General features: G+C 36.2%; 1 pseudogene; it reads right to left on the bottom strand.

The window, feature by feature from the left end:
* Positions 1 to 6678: 6678 nt before the first annotated feature.
* LOC122100728 lies at positions 6679 to 6778 on the bottom strand (annotated as a pseudogene).
* Positions 6779 to 7110: the final 332 nt, after the last annotated feature.

Raw genomic sequence — 7110 nt, 5'->3', positions numbered from 1 at the left:
GAAGAGATAAAGAAGGTTGCTACATACTAATTAAAGGATCTCTCCTTCAGGAGGATATTACAATTCTAAATATCTATTCGCCAAACAATGGCGGAAGAAGAAAGAAGGATGGCCAATAGACACATGAAGAAATGTTCAACATCCCTAGCCATAAAAGAAATGCAAATCAAAACAACATTGAGATATCACCTCACACCAGTTAGAACGGCAAAAATCAAGAGCTCTAACAACAACAGATGCTGGAGGGGATGTGGACAGAAAGGAACCTTACTTCATTGTTGGTGGGAATGTAAACTTGTTCAACCACTTTGGAAAGCAGTATGGAGGTTCCTCAAAAGACTTCACATAGAACTCCCCTATGACCCAGCAATCCCACTTTTGGGCATTTACCCAAATGTTTACAAACAAGACCACATGAAAGCTACCAGCACAACTATGTTTATTGCAGCATTATTTACCATAGCTAAGATATGGAACCAAACCAGATGCTCCTCAGTAGATGAATGGATCAAGAAAATGTGGTATATATACACAATGGAATTCTATGCCTCCATCAGGAAGAATGACATTGCCCCATTTGTTAGGAAATGGAAAAACTTGGAAAAAGTTATATTAAGTGAAGTAAGCCAGGCCCAAAGAAACATAGGTCCCATGGTTTCTCTTATTTGAAATATCTAGTATATGTATGAGTCAATCGGAAAAGGTCAGATAATGTGATGTCAGGAAAATGAACCCTTAGATATGTATTTTAAGGTTTTTTTCTTTCATGCATGGGTTTCTAACGTATTTATAAGATTATCTCTTTGTTGCTTTGTCTGTCCCTCCCCCACAGTATAACCCCTGCTTTCACTATATTTGATGTCAGTATAACTTGTGGAGGAGATGGGGAAAAACCAATTGTTTAAGGATACAGGTGGACCTGTTTCAACAATGAGAAGTACAAGTTGTCATGTCCATAAGGAGCTTTACAACGTCGGTGCGGGGGGGGGGCTGAGGGGGGAGTAAGGGGGGAAGGAGAAGGATTTTGATTGGGGGGGAAGGGGGAGGCTGGGAAGGGAGGTGAAGGGTAAACAAAGGAGGAGGCTGCAATGCTTGGTAAAAATGTACACATTATCCTGCCCATGTAATTGTAACCCCTCTGTACAATATGTTCACAAATAAAATAAAATTAAATTAAAAAAAAAAAGAATTCTTAGATGGAATTCTATGCCTCCATCAGAAACAATGACATTGCCCCATTTTTTAGGAAATGGAAACACTTGAAAAAATTATATTAAGTTAAGTAAGCCAGGCCCAAAGAAACATAGGTTCCATGGTTCCCTTATTTGCAATAACTAGAATTTGTCTGAGTCAAGTAGAAAAGGTCAGATAAGTTTATGTTAGGTGAAATGAACCCCAAGATAAGTATTCAATTTTTTTTTCTTTCATGCGATTATTTCTAACATATTTATAAGATTATTTCTTTGTTGTTTTATATGTCCCTCCCCCACAGTATAACCCCTGCTTTCACTGTATTTGCTGTTGGTATAATTTTTGGAGGGGGAGGGAAAAAACAAATTGTTTAAATAGAGATACAGGTGGGCCCATTGCAACAATGAGATGTACAAGAGGTTATGTCGAAAACCAAACTTTACAACTTTGGCTATGGAGGGGCGGAGGATTGGGTAGGGGGGGGAGAGGAGGGGATGGGGAGGGATGGGAAGTGGAAACAAAGGAGGAGGCAACAATGCTTGATAAGAAATGTACTCATTATCTTGCCCATGTAATTGTAACCCCTCTGTACAATATTTTAACAATAAGAAAAGAATTCTGAGAAGCCATTGGTTAAAAACTTAGTAAAGAACTGCCCCAAGTACCCAAGGAATATATTTTGATGATACAATTTAAATACTTAAACTTCAACAGAGAAGCAAAAAGTTTAAAAACTATTACACAGTAAAGTAATAAATCAGAACATATTACTATAATAATCATTAGACAAATTTTTAGTGGTAGTCAAATATGTAAGAAATGAGGCAATTTGCCATTCGTTTGCACTTTAGAAGTGAGAAAGAATTTTCTAGATCCTTTTAAATATATCGTAAGTTCAACGAAGAAACTATTCTGTCACATCATATGATAATCAGATAAAGATTATATTAAGCAAACAACATTTTCTACTATGTTTTGGATGTTAAGGTATATACATATTTTGGTGGGGATTTCAACTTGGCGTATTGTTCTTGCTAGGCTGGCATCATATCAGTTGTTAATTTTAGGATAGGGGTTCCCTTTCCACAAGAACATGCACCTGATCTGTTCTTTTAGTCTTCCCATCATCAAAGGCATCAGAGTTGCACTATCTACCAGACCATCATTCCTGCAGTCCTTCCAATTTTAGTCTCTAGATAGTGCAGGATGGTGGAAATGATCCAATGCACCCAGTTATAGATTAAGGAAGTCCACTAAAATGTGGCCTGGGTTCTGTTCTCAAGCCTCCTAAGTAGTTAAGAGTACAGTTGGGAGCCCTGCTGCCAAGCAGTAAATATTTTTAAGCAATTAGACATATATGACTTAGACTTGTGATTACCTCAGGAAAAGTATAAAACAGCAGTGAAGCATAGAGGACAGGCAGCATTTTAAATAGCTACTCAGAGATTGAATCAGCTTAGCTAGCTACTCAGGAGGCTGAGATATGAAGACCACTGTTCAAAGCCAGTCCAATCATGACAATACATGTGATTATCTCCAAAGAACCATAAGTGGAGTAGTGGCTCAAGTGTTAGACCACTATCCTTGACCACAGAAACTTTGGGATAGTGTCTAGGCACTATCAAGCCTCAGCAATGAATAATGCATGCATGAGCAATGCACATGCGTGTGTGTGTACACGCACATGTGTGCACGCACACACACACACACACACACAAATGAGTATTTCAATGCAGAGTTCTTTATTTTTTTACCTTGCTGTACTTTATTTCCCTGTATCAGTCCACCAATTAACAAAGTCAGCTAAGCACCTATTTACATAAAACTCATCATGTTTCTCTAAAGTCTACTCTCTTTTTGGAAGCCTGTTTTTATTTGACATAAAAGTAAATTATTCAAGAGTTCAAGTAATCTCCCTCAACTCTGTAGTGTTAGCTGATTTTTTAGGCTCTCCCTAGCAATATGATTCTGTGAAACCCTGCATCAAGGAGCATATTTCATTCACGAGAAGGGAAGCCTCTGTCAAACAATTAGTAATAGGTTTTTCTTCTCCTGGCCAGCATCTGAGTTTTATTATATTGGTATAATTCATGATAAGTCTGTGAATGCCAAAGAGTGCTCTTAAAATAAACTGACCCTTCTCAGTGATTAGCATTTGTATACCATTCATAGATATGAAGATGTTTAAATATTACTGAAATTGCTTTGGAATAAATAAAGTTCACCTAGACTATCTTGAGAAAGAAGAATTGGTTTCTCAGCACTTTAGGTAAGAACTTGAGTGAAAGAAACCAAAGGAAGGTGAGGAACGACTGAATACATATATTCAAATGAAACAAACCAACCCAAGTAAAACAAGTTAATTCAGTACTCAAGAACCTGCAGGAAATGCAAAGATTTATTTAAAAAATCAGCTATGATAAGCTTATGAAAAAACTGACTATATGGGAGTCTACTGTTGTGAGGATAGTGGTTAAAGCCCAGACTGGACATAAAGATCTGTACACAATGCCAGACACCTGTTATTCTAAATTCCAGGAAGAATAACATCAAGTGGACTGAGCCCATGATCATACACAAGTAGGAAGCCAGATTCTATCTGAAAATTAATCTGGATAATTTAGGGCTGGGGGCATGACAAACTGGTAAGAACACCCATTTAGGAGACACAAGACACTAAATTCAAACTCTAATATTATGGATGTTAAAGAAAAAAGCTATGACTTCAAAGAATTTGAATAATTGTAAGATTTGAGTATTTGTGTGGAGAAAAATCCATTAGAGAGATAGAGTGAACCCATGTTGCAATGCTTTCTACTTAAGTGATAATGTTATGTGGTACTCCAGACATAACAGAGTTACTTTGCAAAGGTAACTGAGCATGGATGTGCATTTGGGTGATGAAAATACTCTATTTACACAGGTATTAATTAAATACATTTTTTTGGTAGATTGTAGTTTTTGAAATAAGAGGCTGGGTGATATCCCCAAGCATTTTCTCCACATGTGACCACTTAATTTATTATTATTATTTTTTTTTTTTTGTCGGTCTGGGCCTGGGTGCTGTCCCTCAGCTCTTCACCTCAAGGCAAGCGCTCTACCACTTGAGCTACAGCGCCACTTTCGGTTTTCTGGTGGTTTATTGGAGATAGGATTCTCAAGGTCTTTCCTGCCTGGGCTGGCTTTGAACCGCGATCCTCAGATCTCAGCCTCCTGAGTAGCTAGGATTACAGGCGTGAGCCACCAGCGCCCGGCCACTTAATTTATTTTTAATTAATTAATTACTTAATTAGTTTGTTGCTAATACTAGAGCTTGAAGTCAGGGCCTGGCTCTGTCCCAGAATTTGTTATTTTTTTGTTTTAGTTTTCTCAAGGCTACCATTTCACTGCTTGTACCGTAGCTCCATTTCTAGCTTTTGCTGGTTACTTTCAAATCAAAATCTCATGGACTTTTTTTTCTTGGTCTGGTTTCAAACCACAATTCTCAAATTTCTTCTTTCTGATTAGCTAGGATTAAAGCCATGATCCACCAGTGTGGCTTCTAATTTTTCCTCTATACTTATTTAATGCACATATTAAGGTAATAATGTAAAACTAAGAGTATAGAAGAAAGATGTACAGTCATGATATTGTCCTGTCACAAATTCAAGTTAGTAATGTAAATTTCTTCCTAAGACCATACAAAAAAACACCATAATATAGTGTAAGAGAACTCATTATTGAACAGATGAGCTTTAAGAGCTTTCTAATAGATCCATTCTTTATTGTTACTCAACATTAGGAAAAATGTATAATGCAGTAAGTAAAATAGAAGACCTTTGGAAGACTACTTAAATTCCTTGTTTTTCTAAAGACACTTGTTTTCATCTAAAAAAATAGGCCTGTCTATTGTCTTCATGTGATTTTGATGATTGAAGATGCTTAATGAAAAGTCAAAATGTATTAGTAGTCCTTTGTTATCAATTCTGACTTTTTCTTTTTGGAGAATATAATGATCAAAGCAATAGTTCAGAATCAGCAAGCAAGAGTTCAGAGTCATGCTTCCAGTGCAAGTGGGTCACCAGTAAGTAATCCTCAATACCAGTTTCCACAAAGTTTTCTCACAGATACAATCGGCCTGCCTTTTCTAGCTGCTTTCCTAGCCTGTACCTATTCCTTCATTGTACAGGAAAAGTGTGATTCAACTGATTTCAGTCAGATCTGTTACTAGTACTATCAAGGATTTAGATTCTTATGTAGGCTATTAAAAAGGTATTTACTAATTTCAAGTAAATACATAAATTCTATTTCCATCTTTTTTAAAACAAATTTCTGCTTGTTCTATAAATTGATCAGAGGCATGGATTTTGTGGATAGCTCATCTCTCTCTTTCATGGCTCTCATAGATAATATGATTATTCCATAATTATCCTTATTTATATTGTTTTATATTTTGGGTTGCATCATTTCACTTTCTGCACTGCCATTTCCCACATCATTTATATAGGAGGCATTATTTCACATTTTCTCATTCCTAGTAGAAGTTCCACATGAAGACACCACTGGTCCTCATTTTCAGTCTGTACCTTTGAATATGGAGGAACATCTTTCCTCTGCTCTGTATTTATTCCCTAATCTCCAGTTAGAATAATTTTGAATAGTAAAAATGGAAAAAGAAAATAAATCATGGTGAAATTACATACGCAGAAAATTCACCAGATATTTCTGACCAGTTCAACCAACATGAACTATTAAGGAAATACATGGACACCTCATTTCCACTAGCACTCAAAGTATTTGGTTAGGAAATTCTGATGAAGATGAGGAACAAGATGAAAAAGTGAGGAATGGTAACAATTGCAAGAAAAAAAATGGAGAAGGATCCAAGCAAATTTCTTCTTTGGGCTGCTGAAAATAACCAGCTTACTACAGTGCAGAGAATACTTTCCAAAAAGGCCACTCATGTGAATACTAGGGATGACTATGAGTATACCCCTCTTCATCGGGAAGTCTACAGTGGACACTTAGACATTGTCCATGAGTTGGTGGCTCAAGGGGCACATGCAATAACTGTAGATGGCTGGACACCCCTGCACAGTGCATATACGTGTAATAATACCAGAGTGGCTTCTTTCTTCTTCATGATGCAGATAACAATGCCCAAACTAGAGGCTTCTTGACCCCCTTGCATCTTGCTGCTGGAAATTGAGATAGCAAAAATACACTGGAACTGTCACCAATATGTCAAACCAGGTCTGAAGATCCACTTGGAAGAAACTGCATTTGATATTATAGTATTATATTTCTTTGGGATAAAACGACAATATTGTCTAATTTCAAAAGTTGTGTAAAGGTTATGCTATGTAAAGGCCTTTCTAAGGTGAAAATTTAATACATTGATGTCAAAGTAACTTTTAATTATATGAATTACGTGTATTGTTACACTTGTAATTTTGTAACCAACCAACTTTTTAATAGCTGTTTTTCATTTCTTGCATCTGAAGAATGAAAAATTTTGAATACTTCACAAATTTTCATATCATCGTTGTACAAGTGCCATGTTAATCTCTGTATTGTTGTAATTTTGGTATACAAGCTGCTGAAGAATGTAGTATCCTGTAAATTTAAGTAGTTAATGATGAAATATTTATACAGGCTTATATGCTTAGGTGCCTATTTGTAACAAGGGAACCTTATTGTTCCTAAAAATGCTATTAATCTTATTTCCCTAAAATTCTGTGAATAGTTGAAAAAAATATGTTGTTCAGTTGATTGCTCACATTTGCAATCTTTTTGTCAATGACTATTTTAAGTCTTTTTCATTTAGAATCTGATCATACTTTCAAGTATTTATAGCTAAGTCCAAAGGAGACGGCTTTTTCAAGTACTTATTTATCCAACTGTGTTAGCTCTGTGAAGCCAATGGATTCAAAGTAAGCC

This window comes from Dipodomys spectabilis, unplaced genomic scaffold, assembly GCF_019054845.1.
Source record: "Dipodomys spectabilis isolate Male_0828 unplaced genomic scaffold, ASM1905484v1 ptg000598l, whole genome shotgun sequence".
NCBI lineage: Eukaryota > Metazoa > Chordata > Mammalia > Rodentia > Heteromyidae > Dipodomys > Dipodomys spectabilis.
Note: the sequence above shows the minus strand (reverse complement) of the source record. Positions and strands in the feature narration are given on the sequence as shown.